Source organism: Vulpes vulpes, chromosome 6 (genome assembly GCF_048418805.1).
Source record: "Vulpes vulpes isolate BD-2025 chromosome 6, VulVul3, whole genome shotgun sequence".
Lineage (NCBI taxonomy): Eukaryota > Metazoa > Chordata > Mammalia > Carnivora > Canidae > Vulpes > Vulpes vulpes.
This window is the reverse complement of record NC_132785.1, coordinates 100942743-100969143: the sequence shown is the minus strand read 5'-3', so window position 1 is coordinate 100969143 and position 26401 is coordinate 100942743. Positions and strand designations below refer to the sequence as shown.

At 41.7% G+C, this 26401-nt stretch overlaps 1 long non-coding RNA gene across 1 annotated transcript in view; it reads left to right on the top strand.

Moving 5' to 3' along the window:
* The first annotated feature begins 1574 nt into the window (after positions 1-1574).
* The window catches only part of LOC140599381 (uncharacterized), a 212650-nt gene continuing 187823 nt past the window's right edge, over positions 1575-26401 (top strand). Inside the window, exon 1 of the long non-coding RNA XR_012002203.1 lies at positions 1575-1647. This is a non-coding gene — a long non-coding RNA (uncharacterized lncRNA). The remainder of the gene's footprint in view (positions 1648-26401) is intronic.

The following is a 26401-nucleotide window of genomic DNA, read 5'->3' as shown; positions in this document are numbered from 1 at the left end:
TCTTCTCCCATTTTTTCTGGAACCCACTCCAATCTGACATTTCTTCTCTCATGCTTGCCTCCATTGTCAAATCCAGTGCTATTAGTTGCAACCGACACAGTTGATACTCTTTCCTTCTTATGATGCTTTCTTCTCTTGGTTTCTAGAACACCATGCTTCTTGGTTTTCCTTCTGGTCCTTTCTCTGGCTCCTGCCCCTCTTTCTGATCTCTTTAACATCACAATGCCCCAGGGCCTAATCCCAGGGCCACTTTTCTCTCTTTTCACACTAATTTTCTATGTGATCTCAGCTAGCCCCACTCACAGGGATGACGGATAAAATACAGGATTCCCAGTTAAACTTGATTTCAGATACACAACCAATAATAGGCAGCCCTGTAACTTTCCGTTCTAAATCCGGGAACCTTACCCTAATGACTCCCAAGTTTTTATCACTAGCCCAAATCTCTCTCCTGAACTTTTTACAGGTAGCGAAACTGAACCTGCATATTTAAGATTTATGTATTTATTTGAGACAGAGGAAGGGAGAGAGCATCCTCATGTACCAGCAGGGGGAGGGGCAGAGGGAGAGGAAGAGGGAGAATCTTAAGCAGATTCTGCACTGAGCTCAAGCCCATTATGAGGCTTGATTTCACCACCCTGAGATTATGACTCGGGCCAAAATCGAGAGTGGGACTCTTAACCAACTGAGCCAACCAGGCTTTCCCAATCTTGCATATTTAATAGCCCCTAGATCTCCACTTCGATTTCTAACAGGCGGTTCAAACTTACCATGTCCAAAACAAATCTTGATTCTCTTTCCTCCCATCAGATTTACTCCTCTTGTAGGCTTCCTCCTCTCAGGCACTGGCATCTCCGTTCTTCTAATCAGTGTACTTGTCTTTCACCCCCTTTGCTCATTTGCTGCACACCCCGTCCATTAGCAACCCCTAGAATATAATGAGAATTCTCACTTCTATCACCTGCCCTGCTACCTTGCAGATCCCAGCAGCCTCCTAATTGTTCTGCTTCTACTCCTGCTCCCCTCCTCCAATATACACTCCACGGAGAAATCCATTAAAGATATAAACCAGGTTATATTACTCCTCTGCACTAAAGCCTATAATGTCTTCTCTTCTCTGAGTAGAATGCAAACTGCATACGCCCTGACCCTCTGCACCTCTGACCTCATGGGCCATCACCAGCACCCTTGCTCCTGGAACTGAAACAACATGAGTTTGCCCCTCCATGAGTCAGAAAGTGCACCAGATTGAGTAGTCGCACAATGAAAGCTTTATTTGCAGCAGATAAGGAGATCACAGGAAATGGCTTCCAAAGCTGTGACTCCCCTGAGCAGGAGGGTATGGGTTCCTTTTATTTAGAGTTAGGATGAATATTTAGTTAGGAAGCCTTATCATATGCAGAGGAGGTCGCATCGTGTGTTATGTAAATGAGGCTCCTGCTCCTCCTGGGGCGGAGATTTTAGTATTTTAATGACCTAGAGGTGGTTGTCAGTCATTCTAGAGGCTAGCCATGGTCTGTCTGCGCAGGCGCGAGGCAGGAGTTAAGCTCTAACTGGTCCTTGTGATTGAGCGGGCTGGAGGTCTTGTCAGGGCAGCAGCTTTTCCTGGAGGGACGGTTTTCCCTTTCCCCTCGCCTGAGTTAAGAGGTAAGCTGGAAAGAAGAGCTTAAGGAAGAATGTGGGACAAAGGTGGGTGAGCACAAGCAGGTGGGCAGTAAAACGTCCCCTGGCATCTGGGGTTTCACGATTGTTCCCTCTGGTAGGGGTCTACTACCCCATGTACCTGATGACTGGTGGCCTCCCTGTGTTCAAGCCTCAGCGTCAGTGTCCCTAATGAGAAAGACGGAACAACCACCCTGTTGGACACCTCCCGCCAGCATGCTCTTGTCGGGGCGAAGGGCAGCCTGCCCCAAAATGTGCCACTCTGGTGTATTGATTACTTTATATGAAAGTTACTTAAGAGACAACCTATGCAAGGATACTCAGACCCTTTTCTGTCCCCCTGAAAGCAGGGACTACATCTTCCATGTGAAAGGCACTGTCTCTATACCAGGAGGTAGCCGTCCTTATTCCCAGAGATGGGAAATTTAGAGCCTGGAAGGCTGCATAAACAACCCTCCTTACTTTTTACTAAATTACTACCCCAGCCCAAATTCTGTTTAGAATTCCTTACTAACTGAAGCTCCCAAAATTAAAGTTCTTTTTTTTTTTCTTTTTGGTCCTGTCAATTCTTCAGAGATTTATGATTTCTCTGTGAAGAATATAAAAACGGCCACTTTGGTTATTTCTTGAGGTCTCCATGTCATTACTGGGCCTCCGTGTATACATAATAAAACTTTGGCTTTTTTTTCTCCTGTTAATCTGTCTCATGTGAATTTAATTCTTAGTCCCGCTGGATTACCTTGAGGATAGAGAAGAATTTTTCCTTCCTTTCACTCTGCTCCTTAGGCCTGCTTTATTTTCTTTCATACTACTTAGCACCACTCCTGGCATTTTATTTATCATTGTCTGTTTCCATCCTCTCCCACAATTAGAATGTAAACTCTGTGAGAGCAGGGCCTTGATTTTTGTCACTGCTGGATATCTGGGGCCAGGAACAGTGCCCATTACCATCATTGCAATCAGTATTTGTTGAGTTGCATAATCATCTGTCCATAATGAATAAAAGAGAAGAGCTTTGTTATGGAGGTTGTGATGAAAGAAATAATCATCTTTATTTTGTTCTATAGCTTAATCCCATTTATAAGCAAGGCATCTCTCTTTTTGCCGGTCCAACTTTTCAGCTCTGCAAAATATGTGTGGGAATGCTAGCTGTTCATTCCCCTAACAAATTGCTGAAAACCTTCTGTTATTTATAAGGATTCAAGCAAAGGGGAGGGATGCATTTTTCACTACAGTAATTTAAGGGATCAAGGATTGGGAAGCCTCAAATCAAAATTAAGTACAAAAAGTTGAGTATTTGCCTTTGTAGTCTTTTCAGAAAGTATAAGTGTCCCTGGAATGATGCATTGTATTAGAATAGAGGTGTTACTTTAGGGTTTACAAAGAGCTTTTCTTTCCTGTCATCACCTCTGCTTCACAAATGAGGGAAGGAACCTCAGAAGGATTACAAGGTAAATTAGAGGTGGAGCTACCACCTGAGCCTAGGTTATCAGCTTCAGTTTAGCTCAATAAAACAAAGAGAGAAGTCTTTGAAAACTGGTCTTGACAGAATCACCTAAGTGACTGTGAGTTGGGGAACATGTCTTTCCCATAAAAATTATGGATAGGACTCAGGAAAATGACACTATCTAAAAAAAAATTGAGAATTTTCATAGAAAGTTTGACAGAACCAATTCAAAGACACTTTTATCTTGGCTTCCATTTGCTTATGTGTATCTATTAACCTAGAGTTTATACATTTTCCCCATATTTTTTATTCAAGAGTGAACTGTTTTTATACATTGCTCAATCTTTAGTGGATTTTGAGACTTTAGAAGCCTATGACCCAAAATATGCTTGTCTTAGTCTCTTTTGGCTGCTATAACAAAATGCCATAGACTGAGTGCTTATATATTTTTTTTTTTTTAATTTTTATTTACTTATGATAGTCACAGAGAGAGAGAGAGGCAGAGACACAGGCAGAGGGAGAAGCAGGCTCCATGCACCGGGAGCCCGATGTGGGATTCGATCCCGGGTCTCCAGGATCGCGCCCTGGGCCAAAGGCAAGCGCCAAACCGCTGCACCACCCAGGGATCCCGACTGAGTGCTTATAAACAGCAACCATTTATTTCTTACAGTTCTGGAGGCTGGGAAGTCCAGCAGCCTCAAGATTCGGTATCTAGTGAGGGCTGATTTCTTAGTGCCGTGTCTTCACGCAGCAGAAGGGCAAAGGAGTTCTCTGGAGCCCCTTTTATAAAGGCACTAATCCCATTCATGAGGGCTCCACCATCATGACCTAATCTCCCACAGGTCCCACTACCAAACACCATCACATTAGGTTCAATATATGAATTTGGGAGGGACACAGACATTCAGTATATAGCAATGTTTACATTATTTTTTAAAGATGTAATTGCTGTTAACTCACAACAATTTTTTAAAAAGATTTTATTTATTTACTCATGAGAGACCTAGGGAGAGGCAAAGACTTAGGCAGAGGGAAGAGAAGCAGGCTCCATGAAGGAGCCCAATGCGAGACTCGATCCCAGAACTCTGGGATCACGTCCTGAGCTGAAGGCAGACACTCAACTGCTGAGCCACCCAGGCATCTCATTAAGTCACAAGATTAAAAAAGAAAAATTACAGTGAGGTACTTTGTGGATCCTTGAGGGTCCCAAGATCTTTTTTTTTTTTTTAATTAATTAATTTATTTATTTATGATAGGCACACAGTGAGAGAGAGAGAGAGAGGCAGAGACACAGGTAGGCTCCATGCACTGGGAGCCTGATGTGGGATTCGATCCCGGGTCTCCAGGATCGCGCCCTGGGCCAAAGGCAGGCGCTAAACCACTGCGCCACCCAGGGATCCCAAGGGTCCCAAGATCTTATTGTCAAGCATACCTATTTACTACTTCCCCTTCATGGTATAAAATAATTTGTTCTATATGATAGGTCATTGGCTTGTAGCCTGTTATTAAATTTTTTATAAGTGGAAAAGGGCTAGCACTTTGCCTGCTGATATCTTGTCTTCACTCTTTGCCATTGGAAAAAAAATGTCATCCTAAAGTCAGTTTTCAAAGTAGACCTGCCATGTTTACTATTTCTGGCTCCTATCATCCTTCTGGCTCCTTCTAAGGAAAGAGTAAAGCAGCAAATGTGATGTGAGCACCCTCTGAAGCAGGCTGGTCAGAAATGTAAGGTGAAGTGAGACTCCAGCTTGCCCAACACAGTTTTTCTGTTGGCAACTGCTTCTTCCCCCTTCTACATGACTTTAACTTTCTACCTTCACAGCATGATCCCAGAGTCCTGGGATCGAGTCCCATGTTGGGTTCCTTGTATGGAGCCTGCTTCTCCCTCTGCTGTGTCTCTGCCTCTCTCTCTCTCTCTCTCTCTCTGTGTATGTGTGTCTCTTATGAATAAATACATAAAATCTTTTTAAAAAAATAAATAAATTTCTACCTGCAGGAAATGTTGGGGAGAAATGAGCGTGTTTAGGGCTTTTCAGAGAGGAAAAAGCCCTTATGGAGAGAGTGGAGATCCAACAGCTAAGTAAATAGCAGAGTTTGGCTAAAGAAGAACTGAATGGACATTTATGCCAAGGCGGAGGAGAAGGGTAGGATGATGTTTATGAAGAATCACATAATGAGGAGCTGAAGGGGAAATGTTTCTGGGGAAAGACTTGTAGGGGTTCTAGCATATTTCCTTTCTGAAGGATTCAGGCAGGATGTGGACAAGAGACTTTGCTTGCTTAGTTCTCTTACCGACAGTAACAATCCTATTCCTCCATTGCCAAAAAAAACTTCACTTGAATCTCTCTGTCCATCCTAGGGACCCTCATGAGTGAATGGTGGCAGCCAGAAGGATTGGTTAGGTGATATATGAGTGACAGGTAGATGGATAGAATCCAGGGAGTGCTTGTACTGGAGGGCATGGTGACTGCTGTCCTATCTGTAGTGTGTATGAAAGGCCAGAGAGTTTTCAGGAGCACAGGGTTTTCAGGAAACTGCCTGCCTGTCCAGAGAGAGGCAGAGGCTTATTTTTTGCCTCCAGACTATCATAGGAAATCAGCGAGGTTGTTCAAAATTTGCCCTTAACAATAAAAAATACCTCAGACTTGCATAAAGCTTATTATATTCCAGGTAGTACTCGTACACGTTTTACATATATTCAGTCATTCAATCCTTAGGACAGCCCGTAGGGAGGCAATCTTATTGTGCGTGTTTTATAGAGGAGGAAGCTGAGACAGAGAGGTTCAGCCATTTACTGCAAGGTCAAATAGCTAGAAACTGGCAAAGGTGCGGTTGAACCCAGGCAGTTTGACTCCAGAGTCTGTGGTCCTTTCAGCATACTACACAGTCTCCCTGCCCATGTTTCAGGAGTGGCTGGTTGATGAGACAGCTGTCTAGGTACAGAGTCACTGACTCGAGCTAGATAACAGAGACTGGAGGTGGCAGCAGTGGTGCATAGTGGGAAGACAGCAGCGCGAGTTAAAGAAATAAATACTTGGAGGTAATGGTAGGATGAGTGTTGCACCAGAAAAGAGGGCATCTAAAAGGGGTGAAGGTACTCTTTGCATGCTACTTATGGGTTCTCTGTGCAGATACACATGGGAATAACACAAACAAAGGAATCACAGTTAGCTATTTGTAGTTTATTGTATGATTTTCTTTAGGCCCAAAGTAAATGAGCTAGTGCTCATTTTTATGGTGGGATTTTTGATAGGAAAATCTGTAATGGGTTATAATCGGAGTTCAAAATTATCACATTTTGTACATAGTTAAAATCACTGCAGGTTATTGAATGTTCTGATTTTGAAAAGGAACTAGATGTTTTCAGTGTCCTGTGCTTCAGAAAAGAACAAGTTAGTCCCAGGTTATTTCCAGTTAGATTTTATGATGTTATGTATCTCCCTGCCATTTGATAAGTTCCAAGATCAAAAACGAAATATATGATTGAGATCCTGTTACTCTAACAAAATACATGTTATATGGTCAGCTTATATCCAATCAGAAGCTTAGACTTCCACATCAGGCCACGAGTCATGTCGTAACTCTAACATTTTCAAAACCAGTTTAGGATTAGCCAAGGCTGATCATCTATATGAGTGAAACTAAGGACCAGAAATGAAGCTTGGTGCTTCTTTAGGGAAATGACAGTTGCCTCCTCTTCTTCTGCTTCCTTTTCCTCTTTCCTTTCATCATTAACAGCAACAAACATTTGTATGGTGCTCTACAGTTGACAAATCATGGCACATGATGTTGTATTTGCTTTGCATTTTCTTCACTGTTTTCTACTTTCCATCAAAAGCTAATACAAAATTATAGAAAGTTGAAATTGTTCCTTTGTCTTTTAAAACTGTGACAGGGGCATATACAACTACCAACTCTTACTTCTCTAAAATAATTAAACAATGGTTAAAATATGACAGCAATAATTAGGTCAGTTGACTTGGACAATTAAAGTATGGATATGGCCTTTGAATATTAAAATAAATAACAAAACTAGGCTTTGTTAGACTCAGAGATAGGAGGATAATTCCAAGAATGTAGTCTTTTTTATATTAAGTTACTTGATATCAGAAAATGTCTTAGGAGTACCTAGAGCAGATTGCAATAGTGAATAAAGAGAAAGATATCAGGAATTAAGTAATAAAATTTTACAAATTTGGCCTGAAAATTTTGGGGAATAAATGGCCTTGGTGATTAACAACCGAGATTGGGAATATGGTGACTATCTATTTTATTTTCAGTTCTAAAGTTATATACTCAGATATTATTTCTTGATTTGGCATGCTGGGCAGATCGTCAGCCCTCTATGTGTCTCGTGTGCAAATAGCATTCTCTAACCTGACTTCTAAAGGAAGGTTACTGCTGAGGGCCAGCTGATAGGAATGCTTATGAAAAACAGCCAAGAGCACAGTGCTGTGTAAATGCTAACCACCAATGATAATGATACAGAGTGGGAGGAAAGGCATGTTACCTCCTTTGCCCAACTTTGCTGTATAGAGCTTGACCTCCAGGAAAGTCATTTTGTTTGTGGGTGTGTGAGCAAGCAGGCATGCATTTGAATCATCATAGAATATAGATTTAATCATTTTCAAGATGTGTTTTTATTTTAAGAGTCTTTAGATGTCAAGTCAGTAACATTCAAATTTATAAAATGAAGGCATTTTTCTGCACAAACTTTTTTCTCTTGTGTCTGAACTTGGATATACAGAGAGAGATGGAAACACAGTTTTTCTTGTCATTAACCAACTTTAAAGGCAACTTCAGTTTAATAGGCTGTAGCTGAGTGCTCCCAGCCCAGTCAGCCTCTCTCTGCTTGAGCGCAGGCAAGAGTAATTCACTCTCAGTGGGAAGCAGAAAGGGCATGTACTATTTTCTTAAGAAACCAAAGTAAGCGCTGTGTGTCTGACAAGCAGTGACATCCCCCACCCTACCCCAGTGGTGGCCGCGTCGCAAGTCTGTTGAGAACATTTCCCACTGTTGTCACTGAAGTGTGTGGATTTATCTCATGGAGGGACTACTCTCTGGAACAGTCTTCCAGGTGTGATTGCCCCGCCCCCTCCCGCAGTAAGCTCTCATCCTAATTTTGCATTCAGCTGTTACTTCCTGGAAAAGGGTCAGAAACCACAAGGAAGAGCAAGGCTAATTGTAGCCAAGCCCCAAATATTGTAGGAGCTGAGGATCCAGTTTCTTCATGAAAAGACTTCATTTGAGAGAATACAGTTCTCACCTGAAACCTTAATTGGACTCTACGATTTTTGGTTTTCTCAAGTTCTGCAACATTTGGTTTTGTTCTATGAAAAATACTAGGAAATCGCACAGTAGAGAAGCATCCCATTTATTAAATGCTTTTAAAATTAAGATAAGACTTGTCTGACAAAGGCATCATGATGCTTGGCAATGTCCGAGACTGATTTCTATTTTTCTGCTCTTATTGGAAAATACATCTGGGTTCATAACCTTGAGTCTGTTAAAGTCATCATCTGTTGTCTCACAAAGATCTTTTAGGGAGAAACTTTCATCTATTTCTTTCTACTTGGCGCTTGGCCTTGGAGACGATGTGGAGAAAGCAATGCATGAACTTTAACTGCAGTACCGAGTCTGCTATGAGTCAGTATCCAGCCTGATCCTTCATAGCCTGCATTCTGCTTTGTAAGAAAATGCGGTGGGAAGTTTTTCTGCCAGTCATGGTTTTGTCCTTCTCCAGGAATAGATATGGCCTCTGGCATTTCCTTTCTGCCCATTTCTCTTCTGTGACCAGGGCAAACTCCATCTGTTTATGCCCAGCATTCCAAAGTAGCTAAAACAAAGTGCAATTCTTCCAATTTTTGGAGAACCTACTATGGGCAAGGCGGTCTTTTGGGGGCTGATCCCACCACTCTCCCCTGTAGCCTGGTGGGGAAAGCGAGAAAACATCTGTAAATACAGCTGCATGTTTTTGCTCTTGGGGCCTTAGTGTCTTTTCTCTTATCACTATCTCAGTGCTTGATCTCTTCTGAATGTAAGCCCACAGAACAGAGTTTGGATATAGTTGTATGTTGTGTATTATCGTTGCCGGCATTCCATGTGTTACTTTTTACCAATAGTAAGAACTATAAATCTGTTTTTGGTGCTAGTAAGAGTCTTGCTGGAAAAGAAGGAATAAGGAAGTAGAGATTTTCTTAGGAGTCTCAAAAGGCCATAAAGCTTTCAGGGATTTTGATTTCCCTGGCATTTATCATTTTCTCCCTTCCCTATTTTGGGTATTTTTTGATTTACACCAATAAGCAGGACTGAAGACTATCTCCTGGGTGCGGATAGAAGACATGGTTGCTAACACATGCTACATGGAGTTCCAGCTTTGATAAAGGGGTCTTTGATGAGTCCTTTGATCTTGCTCAAGTTTTAAGGATCTGTTTGCAGACACCTGACAATGAGCAAAGTCAGCAGAAACAGCTTTCAGACTTCATTTCTCTCCCACTCAGGGAAGCCATCAACCATGCCCTTTTATCTCTTCCACTAAAGCCAGATTGTGTCTCTGGCTTGAACTTGCTGAATTGGTAGTGGGCCTCTTAAACTTCCTCACTTTCTGCATATTTTACTCAAATGAAACAGCCTGGGGAGGCGTGAAAGGGGATGAGTGGGCAGAGTTTCTAATGAAGCCTGGCTCTTATTCCTGCCCATGTCTGTGTCTGTCCTAGGATAAAGCATCCTGATGCTGAGCATCACCAAGACACAGAGGATGACGTGAACAGTTAGGACACAGGACTGCCAGGCTATGGATGGTGCAGGTAGGATTAGTGGCAGAAAAAGAGAAGTGACTCACTCGGAGGGTAAGGAAATAAGGGCTTGTTCTGAGGTTCAGAAATTAAGCATATCTGCATGAAAATCATTTCTGGGTTAAATTGAAAAGGAAAATGAGCACAGATTTGGATATATTTGGGTATAGTATAAACTTCTTACTCAAAATAGTCTTTTTGGAACATCTTACTCATCCTGCTAAGTCATAGGACTTAATGACGTTGAGGGAGTTGAATTAGCAGGACATTTCCTGGAAAAGGAGCACACGAGATCATGCATTGTCAGATAAGGTGTTTGGTTTTTGTTTTTTAAAGAGTACATTTTAAAGAGACAATTTTTGATATAGGTGTCAGAAGAAAGGTAACATTTTGGCAGCCCAGAGCACTTGATGACTATCTAAATGATACAGGGAATTTGCACCACAGATAGGGGAGAAATGAGAGTTTACTCTGGAAAGGGTTGGTCGGGGAAGGCTTTATGGAAGAGGGAATGATAACAGCTATTAGGTTATGCCTATTGTGGGCATTTCTTTCTACATCTACTGTTTCATGGTCGTCTTGAAATAGAGGTACATTTACCTCCATTTTACAGATCATGAAACACAGCATCAGAGAGGCAAAGTAATTTGTCTAAGGTTCATCACGGGTAGAGCTGGGGTTTGAACTGGGGCAATTTGATCCAGTCTTTTATGCCTCATTGCCTTTGCTTAGGCCAGACCTGAAAGATGGATATGATTTAGTTGTAGGGTAGAGCAGCTTAGGACCAACATCGGACCTAAGGGAAGAGAGTGACCAAGGTGAGGGAGGGATGAGTGAACACTGTTCCTCATCCTGCATGTTGTCTGTGGTAATGGAGAGTGGAAAGGAGACCAGCTTAACGTTGTGTTCAGCCTAGATTCATGAACCCAAGTCTCCTGACACCAAATAAAGTACTCTTTTCATGATGTCTTAATATATTTTACTCCAGAGTTGGGCAAAAAGATAGTAGGTTTTAAAATGCAAAGGCATACCACTTTGTGCATGAATTTGTTAATATATAAAAGAATTGGGGAGGACAGTTCGAAAGCCCAGGATACTAAACTGAGTCTTTGAAGAGAGGTAAGGAGAGATTGAGGACAACAGTGGCTGTTCCCTGTTTTTATACCAGGTGGTGTGTGTGTGTGTGTGTGTGTGTGTGTGTGTGTGTGTGTGTGTTTGAATCTGTTACTGTGCATTGGGGCACAACCAGAGGCTCCCAGAAATACTTCCTGTCCTGTTTGACTGTGTGCCCACTTACTCTCTAAGAGCAGAACTAATTGTTTCAACTTTTTATCTTGTCATTGGCAAGGCTTACCATTATTTTCAGTTACTCAATTCCTAAACAGCTCATATCCCGCTCTGTTTCTCTCTCTAGAGGCACCAGGTTGGCTAATCCAGGTTCTGAATGGGACCCACCATAGCAAAAAATATTTAAGATGATCTTGGCTGAGGTGAAATTTTGTCACACTGTCCAAGCTTGGTATCTATGTGTCTTGTTCTGAATGTCTGATTCATGAGCCTCTCTCATTCCTAAGCACTTGCTTGCTTGGGACTCCTTTCAACTCTGAATAACTGGTAGCTCTCACAAATTTTCTAGGTAGATCCCGGAGAGACATCTGCCTTCTTAGTCTTGTTGAGACCCTTCAGTAGACATCTACTGTTTCTACCTGCTCTGGATCCTTTCTTCTATTGGTAATAATAACTCTTCCCATACTGCAAGACTTCCAATCTCTTAGCATGTGGTGAGTGGGTGCATTTGTTCATGCATGCACATAGCACATGAAAAGGTAGTCCAACCAGATACTCTCTTCAGGAATTTAAATTTTAAACAGATTGATCCAAGAATAGAAAGTGGTTGGAGGAATGACTTGAGGTGACTGCGCATTAGTCTTGCTATTAAGATTGCCCCGGTTGCTTTTATTTCTGATTGTTTTAAGGTCTAATGTTCAGCTTTTCTTTAATTTTTGTGAATTTGCCCACGTGCTTCCTCAAATTTCTTTTTTACTGTTCAAATGAGCTCTCATCAGTTTCTGTTGTTTGCAACCAAAGAACTTTAATCAATATAGATCCTTGGGGTGCCTGGGTGGCTCAGTTGATTCAGCTTCTGACTTGATTTTGGCTTAGGTCATGATCTCAGAGTTATGAGATCAAGCCTTAAGAATCTGCCTAAGATTCTCTATTCTCTTTCTCTCTCTACTCCTCCCCCATTCTCTTTCTCTTTCTCTCTCTCTCTCAAAAAAAAAAAAAAATATATATATATATAAGTTGTAATTTCAGTTGTAAATTCAGTTGTAATTTCAAATAAGTAAGGGTATAATATATAATACCCTTACTTATTTGAAATTACAACTGCCAAGAGCAGGGTAGTTGGTCAGTAACATGACAAAGCCTTTTCTGTTTGAGTGCTTAAGACTCCTCACTGAGTGTTGGCATGAAATGTTTCCTTTTGTGCTTACTTGAGTCTGGACTGACAGACTTCCCTATGCTCTGGCATTCTGGTTACTTCAGCCTACAGTTCGCCTTCTTTGGACTTCCCATTCTAAGGACAGCTTCCTTAAGCTGCCTCTGGTCTACCACCTGCTTTGGTACTAAAAACTTTATATTTTCTGTCTCTGGTAGTTTCTCTAAAAGTCTCCTTGTTTCTCTACAAATTCCATGGGATGCCCAGAGTTTCCATTCTTCTTTCCTGGAGATTCACTATTTCAGGAACTCTTCTTTCCCAGGTCCATAGCCTGTAGGCTACGAGGTGAGTTTGGGATTGAGGCAAACCTGATTTAGCATCTCACTCCCAGTACTTATGTATGACTTTACCTAATCTCCTTGAGTCTTTCTTTCTTTCTTTCTTTCTTTCTTTCTTTCTTTCTTTCTTTCTTTCTTTCTTTCTTTTTTTAATAAATGCTCTTCATGGCTGTAGAAATTCAGACTGCTGTCCATGTATTGGTATTGGTGTGTACTGAAGACAGAGGTTTCTGGGCAATAGAGTGTGGATAACGTGGTGCAAACTCTTTCTCTCTTGAGAAAAATGACTCTGTATGGACTCTAGGGATGATAAATTTACTAGATTTACTAAATTTAGTGTCATTTTTAAAAAAAGATTTTATTTATCCATGAGAAAGAGAGAGAGACAGACAGACAGACATAGGCAGAGGGATAAGCAGGATCAATGCAGGGAGCCTGATGTGGGACTCGATCCCCGGACTCCAGGATCACACTCCGGGCTGAAGGCGGCGCGAAACTGCTGAGCCACCCAGGGATCCCTTCTAGTGTCATTTTATATAGGAAATGTCACAAATAAAGAAACACAGGCCCAGAGAAGTTCAGTCACTTGACTAATAGCTAATTGGTTACAAAACCATATGTAAAATTCATACCTTCTGAAAAATACTATCTGTGCTAAAAGTTGTCCTGGAGGCTTTGCCTACATGTTTTTTAGTTTATTTTTGTTGTTGATCCAGTAACTCTAGTGCCGGGTTCACTAGAAAGATTATTTCACCTGAGATGGGAATGATAGTAAAGGCCTGAATCCAGAGAGAGAGTGAGCTTTTCCCTGCATGAGAAATAGGACAGGTCCCTATTTCGTTTGGTTTATTGAATCAGGAAAGTGCAAGCTCTGTAGCTCAGAGTGTGAGCTCTCTCTAGTGATTTTTCAGGGCAACCCTGGTGTTAGGGCTTCCATATCCAGCCAACAGGGATGGTTCACAGGGTTGGCTTGTGTCTCCTCAGGGAATTGACACCCATGAGGGTGATCTGGTCACACTGGCCCTGCACACTTGATTTGGTTGAGAGGTACACATAGCCCCAAAGAGCCAAGCTGCTCTGCCAGCTTCTTATCACTTTACTAGTCTAGGCAGACTTCCCCCAGGCAGGGGGAGGACTACTGAGTTACATCAGACATAAATGAATCAATACAAACTAATTCTTTCACAAAAGAAAACCTAATTAGTCACACTGCTGTCCAAATCAACTGCTTCTCTCTCTCAGCAGCTGACACATTCCAATTTCTGCATACAACTTTAATTCCCATTAATGAAAACTACATATCTATTTTGTTATTGCCAAGTTTAAGCCTTGCCAAATTTGTTTTTTAAAATACAACCAATAATGGGAACTTAACTATGGTCTTAGAAGGGTTTTCACAGTTTAGAAGAAAATCAGGCCTTATGTTAGGAAATAGAATAAGTTCACAGTAGGTGATGATCTAATCAGAGGTGAGTTCTCACTTGGCTGCCTTTGTAAGAGAGAGATGCAAAACTGAGGGATGACCGCATGGCACCCCCTGGAAGGTGTTGCAACCCAGCTCCAGTCTCTAGGAAGAATGAGCATTTCCCACAGGCCTTTCCTACTGATAGATGTTTCATATCACTGCAAGAGCCCCAATGAAATCAAAGGCCCCTTGTTAAGGGGAAACTTGATTTTTCATTCACTCATCATACATCATTCTTCCAAGTGTCCCTGGCAACCAAAGAGACTGCTGCCTCCTAAGGCCAATGTAGAGCATCCATTACCACATTGGCAAGTCGGATTCTGTGTGTAGACTAGCTGTTGAGGTGGTGATGTGGTTGGTTGAACGTGAGTGGGTGAGCTTTCAAATTCTGGCCCTGCCACTCACTAGCTGTTTGACCTTGGATAAGCTCTAAGCTCTCTCTCCTGTAGAAATGGGGCTGATACTGTATTTTCTTAGATTTAGGATACCACCATTCTTTTTTGTACAACTAAGGAAGAAAAATTGCTGCTAATTAAACTATGACACAACAGTGATTGTAAAATTCAGCCTGCTTATTTATTTATTTATTTATTTATTTATTTATTTAAGAAAGCGAGTGAGAGCAAGTGCAAGTGTGTGCACACAGGGATGGGGGCAGAGGGAGAGGGAGAAGATCTCAAGCAGACTTCTTGCTGAACATAGTCGATGAGGCTCGATCCTACAACCCTGAGAGCATGACCTGAGCCAAGATCAAGAGTTGAATGGTTACCTGACTGAGTTACCCAGGTGCCCGCAAATTCATCCATTTTAGAGATGTTAAAATGTAAAAAAAAAAAAAAAAGATTACAGTTGAAGAAATAGGATAGCACTTACTTCATGGTACTGATAAAGTACCATGGGATAATTCAGATAAATGGTTAGCATTTTGTCTGTCATGCAGTAAGCCCTAATAAATTATTACTACTATTTTACTCCCAGAAGGTAGGAGTTTGGGTAATTTCAGCAAATCATTTAACTTTCTGTGGTTTATTCTCTTCATTTTTAAAATGAATAGGAGCTATACCATCTTGCCACCTAGAATTGGGAGGAAAAATTAATTGAAAAATACTTTGCAGGCCTTAGTAGCTCTAAATATGAGGCACTATCAACTCCTGCTATTTATCTTCTGTAAGCTGATAAGGAAATATATTCTTTTTTAAATGTACGTATTAATTTAGTTGGAGTTCCAAGACCAATTTAAACTTTGAACTTGGAGTGTGAAAAGAACTTTACATTTTTTCTTTGTCCTACTCAACATGATTCTGATTGTTCATAGATTATTCTGTTTTATACCAAGAGGGTAAAAGTTACCTTAGTATAGTATCTCCAAGTTGGGCACCCCTAAATAAATAATACCTGGTTGCAAATTTTTTAACGATTTTATTTATTTATTCATGAGAGACGGAGAGAGAGAGAGAGAGAGAGGCAGAGACATAGGCAGAGGGAGAAGCAGGCTCCATGCAGGGAGCCCGACACGGAACTTGATCCCGGGTCTCCAGGATCACGCCCTGGCTGAAGGCAGCGCTAAACCGCTGAGCCAACTGAGCCGCCCGCAAATTTTTCATGTTTCTGAACTCTCACAAATTTTAGAAGAGTGGTAGAGTTGACTTTCATTATATTCATTAGATTAGAAAGGAAAAATAGTTCCAGATTATTGTAAATTATCACTAAAGAGAAAGGAGGTTCATTTTGAAATATTATTCAAACACTAGTCACATGGAGCCTTACTGTCAGATCCCAGTTTGAGTAGCAAGGAGCTAGACCAATAGGGTCAGCTGTTATGTGAGAGAAGTTTAGTTTAATTCAACTTTCAGTTACTTAGTCTTTAGTATGAAGAAGCATGGTGTTAGGTACAAGTGTTGCAAAGTAATTTAGGACAAAATTCTTGCACTCCTAGAATTTATAGTTTGATAAGAAATGAGAACATAGAATGATAAATACTATAAAAATGACATGGGACTACCAAGGAAACAGTGACTAACTCTGCCTGGCTAAACACAGGAAGGCTTTAAAGGTTGTATAGGAATTTACCAAATGAAGAGATTGGGAAAGAGTAATTCCTGCAAAGAGAACAGTGTTTGCAAAAGCAATATGGGTGTGAAGAAGTATGGCTTTTATGTAGCTTTAGCATGACTACATTGCAATGCACTCTGTGTGTGTGTGTGTGTGTGTGTGTGTGTGTGCACGCATGCGTGTGCATGCATACTGGGTAGAGTCAGTTGTAGTGGCCAGATACTGGCAAAGAAAGTTGAGATAAGACAGTAAAGACCTTTAAGTGACTATGTGAAGCAGTGTAGACTTTATCCCGCAGGCAAAAAAGGTATAGGTTCCAGAAGGGTTTGATGGCAGATGCAGTGGGCCATAATGACACATTGGCTCTAGGGTGCTGAACATCACAGAGGAAATTGGAATGATTTCAGGTGTCAAACTTGGACTTCTGTGATCAGAGGGGTGGCATTTACTGATAAGGAACATAGGAGGGGTAGCCACTGTGAGAAAAAAGCATAAGGCTGAGACCCAGAAGACCTGCAGTTTGGTGTGAGCTTTTCAAAGACTACCTCTGAAAATAATTAGACCCGGTTACTGTATTGCATAACATACTATACTCCTCCATACCTCATGTTCCTCACATTCATGGAAGGAAGACAGAGTAACAGACCGAGATGATCTAAGAGTCAGGGTGCATGAGTTCAATTCCTGACAGTTACTAGCTTTGTGGTTTGAAGGCAAGGTCCCTAACCTGGGTTTCCTTATGTGGAAAATGAGAAGTGATAATAACAGCTGTATTTGACACATAGTAAGCCCTCGATAAATGTTCCTTGTTATCTTTCTTTTTTTTTCCTTGTTACCTTTCTTATTCTTATTACTTTTGCTATCTCTACGATAAAATTCTGGATTTCCAAATGGATTCTATGGCACTTTTGGTGAGAAGAATATTATTAATAGATACATTTATCCTTTAATTCGAGGCAGCATAGCATAGTGGTAAAGAGCATAAACTCAGAACCAGAGCATTTAAAGTTGAGTCTGCATCTGCCACCCACTAGCTGGGTGACATCAGGCAAGTTATTAACTTTTCTGAGCCTCATTTTACTCAGCTGTAAAACAAAGGTAATGAGAGCATCTATCTCACAGGTTGTGAGGATTCAATGAGATAATACACATTAAGTGCTTTGATGAGTACCTGACACATATTAATGCTTATATAAGAGTTTATTATTATAATCATTTTACTTTTTAAATTGTAAACTGCTGGCGATTGGGGTACTCCACAGGAAAGGTAGCTGCTTTTCCAGGTCGGTGATTTTGTTCAGACGGCAGAGCAGTCTTCAGAGAGACAGTCCTGTGTTTAGTCAGGTCATAATTGACGAGTCTTGTAGGCCAGTGAAGCTGTGGACCATGGCTAGCCTCTGAAATGGCTTCTCTGAATTAAATGGGATGTCTTTCTCCTCCAGATTCTGTGTGGGAGGCTTATGCATTTGGTTTGGTAATGAGTTTGCTTTTTGAGCCAAAGAAGGGAAGAGAATAAAAGAAGAGAGAAGGCGTGAGAGGCAATCATAGAAACCTGGAGGCTTAGATCCTCCAAAATGGAAAAGGAGCCTGCATTTCTGCAGAAACAAGAGAGAAACAACTAACAATCTCAAAGCTCATTATGATTTAACTTTGAGATAGCTCAGAATGACAGTAATGTGACTACCGAAGCCTGTTTTAACTGTAGGTAGGACAAAGGAGTGGAAATGGAGTGTATTAGTAGGAGCGTAAAGATAACCTCCTCGCTTACAGGCTGTGCATATATTAGTGCATGGATGTTCTGTTAAAAGCTACTGAATCTCTCTAAAGTGGGCTTTACCCTTTCTATGGCAAATGATTGAAAAATCTTTGTTGTGTATTTACTTGAACAATTTTTTTGGAAACTTTTAAGATGCTTGCTCTGTTGTTAGAAGGCTACAAACTCATGATGGATAGTGTCAACAGATAGGAGGTAGTGATGAATTCAGAGGGCACATTGCCTTGCATAGCTGAAAAGAGTACAGTATGAATTCATCTAATTTTTTTCTGCAGAGGAACATTTCTCTTTGTTAGAGTATAGTAGAATATTGAAAAGATAGAAGAATCTGAGTGCCCCTTTTTCCCCACTGACAGACACTGTCATTTGCTTTTCCATGTGTCTGTTATTACTATGATCATCACTATTATTGTCTTTCTTCAACTTTTCACATCTGAGAAGTGAAAATTATCGTCGGTGTCATTTTGTGAGACAGAGTCTGAATGAAAGAGCTGGACATTGGTGTTTGTCTAGACTAATTGCATAAATTTGGAACTTTGTAACTTGATCTTGTGTATCAGAAGCCCATATCCATAATTATTTACTTAAATCTTTTATTTTATTTTTTTAAGATTTTATTTATTTATTTATTTATGAGAGACACAGAGAGAAGGCAGAGATATAGGCAGAGGGAGAAGCAGCCTTCTCACAGGGAGCCCGATGTAGGACTCGATCCCAGAACTCCAGGATCACACCCTGAGCCAAAGGCAGAAGCTCAACCACTGAGCCACCCACGCATCCCTACTTAAATCTTTTAATATACATTGTCCTAAGAGAGGTTTTGAATATTTTCATTGGATCTGAAGAATTTTTAAAATTTGAAGTGAACTGAATAGACTCACTAAAATGTGCTTCCAGATGGTATCAAGGGGGTAATTACACAATAGCAAAGCAGAGTTTCAGGTCTGTAAATGTCTTTTAGTCATATTTGTTGAATTCAAATGAGGGTATGTAGCTCTCCTGAAATGCAAAGGAAGAAGATGCTTTCCCCTCCAGTTGGGGCACTTACTGTCTTTTGGCATCATGACTTTAAATGTACAATAAACAGAAGATGGTATAGATCAGGTGAGCAGGGTTGATGCCTCTCACTGCCTCTTTGTGATCTTGGGCAAGTCACATAAATCCTTATAGGTTGAAGTTTCTTCGTGTGAAAAATGAGCAGGTTAGAAAAGATATTTTCTAATATCCCTTTCAGCTCTAGAAGTATATGGTTCCAAGTGAATGCAAATTAACATGGTGTGAACAAAATGCTTTTTTCACTTACTCAGCAATACTAAGAACATCCTAGGAGCTAAGTACTCTAATGGGGCTGTGGTTGCAAAAGATAGGAACATTTGGTCCTGCTTTCAAGAGGCTCACAAACTAGCAATTACAATGCACTATGCTCAGTGTGCCCTGCTCCTCCTTACCCCACTCCCAGACTAAACTGACGGTGATCTGGAAAAGAGCAGGGCTAGCCCCAAGGTTGGGTTGGCCAGCCATCAAGCTGTAGTGGTGACATCTGTGATAGGCTCCAAAACATAAGCAAAAGTTTATCAGGTACAGAAGAGGGAAGGATGCTTCTAGCAAAAGGAGTAGCAATGACAAGGCATACCCTGTTTTAAAGGGTTACCTCAAACATGGATATATCAATAGTGGAAAGTAATGGAGACCAGAGGAATTATTTGGGACTTGATTATGAAGAGCCTTGAAAGTGATGGTAAGATCTTTTGACTTTATCCCAACAGCTTTGGGAAACCATGAATAATATATGTGACCAGATTGCTTTCAGAAAGCTCACTTAGGTGGCACTGTGGAGTCTGAATAAAGGGAGGAGGAGAGGGAAAGGAAGCTCTTAGGAGACTATTTTGATGGTCCATAGGGACAATGATGAGAGCTATATATGGGACTGTGACAGTGCAAATAGGGAGGAAGGGACACAGATGAGAGATGGCTCAGAGGCTGAATCAATAGAATCTATTCAACATGTTTTTATTTGGGGCCCACTATGTGTCAGCCAATACGAACCATGAAGAGAATATATGCACTGCTGAAATGCTGAGGAGTAGTCAGAGTGGAATGGAGGGAAGTGATACCATTTAGGGGGGCTTCCTGGAAGAGGTGAGGTCTGATACAGGTTTTCAAGGAAGGAAGAGAGACATGAATTTGTAGAAGGAGGCAGGAGAATATTTTAAAGTCTGGCCAAGGGCTTTTGAGAAGGCTTTGGAGATGCCCAATGGGTCTGCTTGATTAGTGAAGAGAGTCTTCTGTGAATTTGGAGAAAAAGATGGGGATATAAGAGGCAATTGGGTAAGAAGACTGAGCAAAAGAAACATCTCAATTTGATTTGCTAAGCCACACAGAACCACTGTGGATTTTTAGGAGAGGAGTTATGTGGCATAATAGAAAAAGAGATGGAATCAATGCTTGCAGACCTGAATTAAGCCACTATTAGCAGGGTCAACATTCAAGTCAATGGAGGTCTTCAAAGCTCATATTTGTGCAGTTAGAATGGGAGAAAAGAAGTGTTTAGATGGAAACCCAGCTAAGAGACAATGATGGTAGTAAGGGAAAAAATGCATGTGAACCAGACGTTATATAGACACTGGAGAATATGAGGAAAAAGAAATGGCAGGAAAATGGACTGCCTAGCCCACTGGGTACCTGGGAGCAAGAGTATTGTTCAGAAAAATCTGGATACTTGCCATTACTTCCTACCCTCTCATCTCACCTCACTTCTACCTCTGGATGTGGAACCAAAAGGTTGATGGGTACCCAGGAATATTTCCTATCAAAGGCATGAACTGTTTGCATACATCCTTGAATAGTGATGCAAGTCCCAGGTATGAAACGATTAGGCTTAGGCAGCCTCATGACACCTAGCCCCTCAGGTGCTCTAGGTCATAGGAAACTGCTAGCAATGGCTTCCTCTGCTTCTGCTCTGGGTGGCTGCCCTGCTGCTCCTGGTGGCATTCTTTCATTATTTTTTCTGACTTTTTATGTGTAATACCATTAATTGTATAATTATTTGTCTTTATACAATATTTTCCCTTTTAAAAAAAGTTTTATTTATTTATTTTGGACAGAGTGAGAGAGTGTGTGTGCATGTGCAAGCAGGGGGAGGGGCAGAAGGAGAAGGAGTCTCTTTCAGGGCTTGATCTCACAATCTCATGACCCTGAGATTGTGACCTGAACTGAAATCAAGAGTTGGATGCTTATCCGACTGAGCCACTGAGGTGCCCCTTATTTTCCCATTTTTAAAGTTTCTGTGAAGCACAACTCATGAACTATGTTTTAAGGCATCAGTACTACTTAAATCCTTGAAAGTAAATGGTTTAACTTTTTCTTTTTTTAAGTAGATGCCATGCCCCATTTGGAGCCCAATGTGAGTCTCAAACTCATGTCCCTGAGATGGAGATCTTAGCTGAGATCAAGAGTTGGACACTTAACTGACTGAGCCACCCAGGCACCTTGAAAGTGGTTTAATATTCTGGTTCATCTCCTTTTATGTATCTTTGATTGTGAGTTACGTAACATTTCCTTAAAGTTGTAATTTGTTTACTTAAAATACAGTGATAGACTATATATTTAAAAGGAATTTACACAATAGCAATACCATCTAGGAATAATACTAGTTATTATAATAATACAATGATATGACTCTGACCTCTTTCTAACATCTCCACTCTTAATCTTATGGTAAACAAATTTGGCAATTGATCTTGACAGTTGGTCTCGGCAAAGAAAGTCTGTTGAGAATTTTTCACCATGATTTTAGTTGCCACAACAAAGTGAAAGAATGAATCTCTTAACTCTAGTAGGTATGTGATATTAAGACCACTACCTCATGACTTTCAGTGCTTTTAAGCTTCCAGCATTCTTGGCCGAATATATCAAGCATATATAACCTTACAGATTAAATGGACGTGATTTCTCCCTGCCAATTTAAACTTCACTGAATGATTCATTAGCCTGTGCCTTCAATGGGTTTATAGTCTAATAGGAAGGTGAACAAATAAACAAATACATTACAATGACAAATGGTCTTTATTTCTGCAGACTAGTAAGATAGTGCTAGGAACCTGAAACAACAGAGCCAACTGTACCCTAATTTTAGGATCTTAACAGTTGAGTTTCTTTCTGTTTCCTCCTAAAACACTGTGTTGACTCCTGACAAGTGGAGTGCCCTGGTCACCCAGCAGACAATGTTCTCACAAGGGCTGGGTGGGACTTGAAATAAGAAGTATGATTTTTCTTGCTGCCTCCAAAAGTAACCCTGGATTTTCCTGCCTAGAGTTTCACTGCCTGACCAGCTTGTTATTTTCTTGTCTTTTTCTGTCCTGGCCCCTTTTGGCTGCTGGTCTCATGGAAGCTGATTGATGTAAATAACCTTTGTCTTCTGTAGATTCTCACCCAGAAGTCAAGCACCAAGCTAAAGGCTGAAAGCCTGGGCTCTGCCATTAGTCATATAGGAAAATTAAGGCAAGTCATTTATTCTTTTGGGTGTAAGTGCTCACCAATTAAAAAGGGACTATCTGCCCTTTTTCTTCAAAAGGCTAACATGAAGACAAATACTACTTGGGAAGACATTTTTGCAAAGTAGAGAGTCACTAAATACAGTACACTATTTAATTATCAATCTTTCTATAGCTTTTCCTATCCTCCAGTGTCTACTAGCCATTTTTAGTTTCATCATCTGCCTTAAAGCATTTCCCTTAAATTCTTTCAATTTTAGCCACGCTACTGGTAGGCGACTGTAATTCATGTTCTTGCTGAGGGACACCTGAAGTTAGCTTTCACTCCTAACCAGGTATCCAAAGCTAGATTTATATTTCTTTTTAAAGAAAAAAGAGAAATGAAAGCCTCAAAGAAAGGTTGTCTGGCAACCAGATAAAGGAAGGAATTTCTTTCAGGCTTTCCAAGAAGACAGAATGGGAGTCTTGAAATATAAATTACTTTTTAATGGTGTCTTGAAAAGGTGTTATTCTCAACCATCTGCCTCTTTTACCCCCTTCCTGAATATGGCCTATACACGCAATGAAACCATTGTGCATCTTTAAATTGAATAAAAGTAAAGATATTTTAGGAGATGGAAGGACTTTAGAGATTTTTTGGTTTATCCATCTATTTTCTGAAGTGGGGAAGTGGGATTTAGAATAGGTAAAAGATTTCCCCTTGATCTGTAGCCTTTCAGTGCTAAGACCAAACCCAGTTCCTCACTCTCAGCCCAGAGTTCTCACCCCTAGCCAGAGGTGAGATATGAGCCCAAATAACTACACTTGAGGCAGAAAATGGCATTGTAAGTATAGTACTGAGTTTCAGTTCCCTCCTCCCTGCTGGTGGAAAGGGTAGCAGAAGAGTCAAAGATCCCAGGCCAGGTGGACATCACTGTCAAACATCTCAAGATGATACTTGAGATGTTTACTTTGGAGGCAAACCATCTGCTGTGTTGAATTTGAACTGTGCCTATTTCACAGAGGTGGGGCAGTTGGTTTGTGTCCTTTCTTTGTTGCAGTGATTATGATCTTTCTGCTCTTGTTTAGGCCCTCCCTCATGGTCTGTCTCAGTGGAAAGCCTGGTAGCCTTCCTGGAGTGTCAGGTTATAGAGAATGAGAGTCCCAGGAGGAGGGATAACATCCTTTTGGTCAAATCCTATTACAGTGAACTCCCCATGACTATATAGGTGCCTTGGTGCTAACACAAATCAGCCTCCCTGAGTTATGTAGGCCAGTGCCTGGGGCTTGGAAATAGCTGTTTCACATGATCTCACCGTGATAGAACATCCTCTCCCTGCCCTCCTATTCTTACAGAAATGAATTTCAGTAAGTCCAGAGGGAGGAGAGTCCCCTTAGGGAGCACAAGCTTGCCTCTACCTTGCCTCTGCCTTTCTGTCCCATGCCTGGGTGATACAGTGCATAGCTCTCCATCATTTGCAGTGTAAGACACACCACATGGTACCTTACCTTGCTGCCTCCTAGGGTCTCTTCTTCAGTGGACTTGGTGGCCAGTGGGGTCTTTCATGGAGTCTTGAGGGTTTCACCTCTACAGTGGATTTTAAGGGAATTATTTACAGTTAGTTACACAACTTCCAGGTAGGGTGAGGCAGTGATTCTCAGGCTGGGGGAATTGAAGTGTTAGGAAGTTCTATGTGTGGGGGATTGTGGGCACACAGAACCATGGAGTCCTAAAGCTGGAAGAGGAATTAGGATTCCGATTTGCTGAAGATGGGTTTGGGTGCGAGACACCTTGGGGCCTGACTGCAGTGCAGGACCAAGGGGGAGGCAAAGACTTGGTTGGCAGAGGAAAACATATTTGCTCAAGGAGATGGAGCAACGTGAGACTTGGGAAGACTGGAGAAAAGAGGGCAGTTCTTTGTGGCCCTGACTGGTGAAGTGACTTGGCTAAGGACATGAATGGCTCTCTTTTCTCTGCCACTAATCTGCTTTCCAGAGCAGCTGGTTTGAGGAGGTGAAGAGAACTAATATTCATTAAATGAATCAGAATGAAGCCAGATGTTTGCAGCTGGAGTAGGGCTGTGTGGCTCCTGCCACCTGCTGCTGCCAGTTTGTTCCCAGGTCGACCATCTGACCTTCTGCCCACAAAATGAAGCAGTGAAACACTCCTTCTGCCAGCAAAACAAGGGTAAGTGTTCTCCTCCCACTGTTCCTTCATGCGAGTAGCATATCTGGGGACTGTTGGTATTTTAAAGTGCCACTTATTCATGTCATCTGCCCTCTGGATCCTGAGCCAGTTGAGAACTAAGTATAGGAGTCCACAGGGCTCATTCTAGTCCTGGGAAGATGGGGCTCAGATGCCAGGGTGACATGGACTTCATAGTCTTCCTCATCTGAACTGAACATAGGACCCCATCACAGCCAGGGCAGTTGGATTCCACAGAGGAAAGGGTAAACTTTAAGGGACAGAGAAGTCTGGAGTGTGGAAACTCCTGAGGCCTGTGGACAGGCTGGATCCAGAAGAGAGCCAGCAAGAGCTAGCCATGTGCTCAGGACATTTTCCTGAATCAGTAGATGGGGGTTGAAGAAAATGGAGAAGATGGGGGAGAGGGCACATGTTCTCATTTTAAGATGTGCTGCAGACATGGCAGGAAAAAACAGCTCCTCCACACTCACCCTTTCTGTCTCAGTGACACCGACTTTTCTCCACACCTCCAACCACGGTTCTCACTTGCTGTCCTCCTAGAGTTTGTCTTCTGTTAATGCTGCATGTCCCTTCAGCCCACACAGTGTGGAATAGGGTAGATTTCTCAGCAAATCTGTGTTCAGACCTTGGCTTACATCTCAGTGAAATATGAACAATTCAATTGAGCAAGTGTTCCTAGGTGGGTCTTCTCTGAGATGAGGATTATGGAACCAGGGGTGTATTTGGGAAGTAATGCCAAGAAACACTCTTTGAGGAAGGGGAAAGAGAGGCAGCCAAGCAAAGGGGTGTTATACACACCCCCATGGGCAACTGGATTTTATGCCCCTGGGGAACTCTACAGCCAGTATGGACTCTTCCAGCTGGAGTCAGGGAGTGGGGCATTTATTTACCACATTTCATCAGTCATCATTTGAGGCTGCTTTTCTAGCACTTCCAGCCTGTGATGCACATGATATGCAACTTGTGCTTTTTGGAGTTAATCCAATCTTGTAGTTAGGTGTCAGCCACTTACCAATTCCCTGTGGTGTATCTCTGTGTTTTTTGTTGCTTTTGTCACAGTGGTTTTCCATGCTCCCTCTCAGGTATGATGTAGTGCTGCAGTCTCTGATGGTCCCACCCCATGTCGTGCTGACAACCCCTGTCCCTAAGCCCCACCCCACTCCGCACCCCTGCAAAAGAGCAGTCATATACGAGAAACCAACAGCCCCCAACAAAGCTCCATAACCAACTCCATAACTGGATGTCTTAATAGAACCTGTGAAGAGAGAATGGCAGGTTCGGAAGCTCCACATAATGCTAGCTGCTGCCAAATTGCTAACCTCACTTCAGGTATTAACTAATTCAGAGTAAATTGGCTTCTGACAAGTTTCTTCCTCCCTGAGTTTGGGATAAATCCTGCCTGCTTTCTAGATGATCATTCAAAATGCTGGCACAGGCACCTGGACCACCCCTTGAGGTGCCTGCAGCCCACCTTCTGAGGCTACCCTGGTTCTTTCTGGGATGAACAGGAAAATGAATCATGAGAAGCATCCTGAGAAGGCTGCATACCAACCAGAGCCATCACCCGAGCTTCCTGATTTCTGGCCTGCTCCCTGTTCTTAGATATCTATGCTTTCCCTGGACAACAGGGGAGACCCCCCGGCCCGGCGTAGGTATCTCATCTTGTGGTTCTGCAGTGCAGGGCCCACCAACTGGTAACTTAACTGCTACATCTTAGGGCTGATTCTCTGGTAGACTTTGTGGCCAGTGGG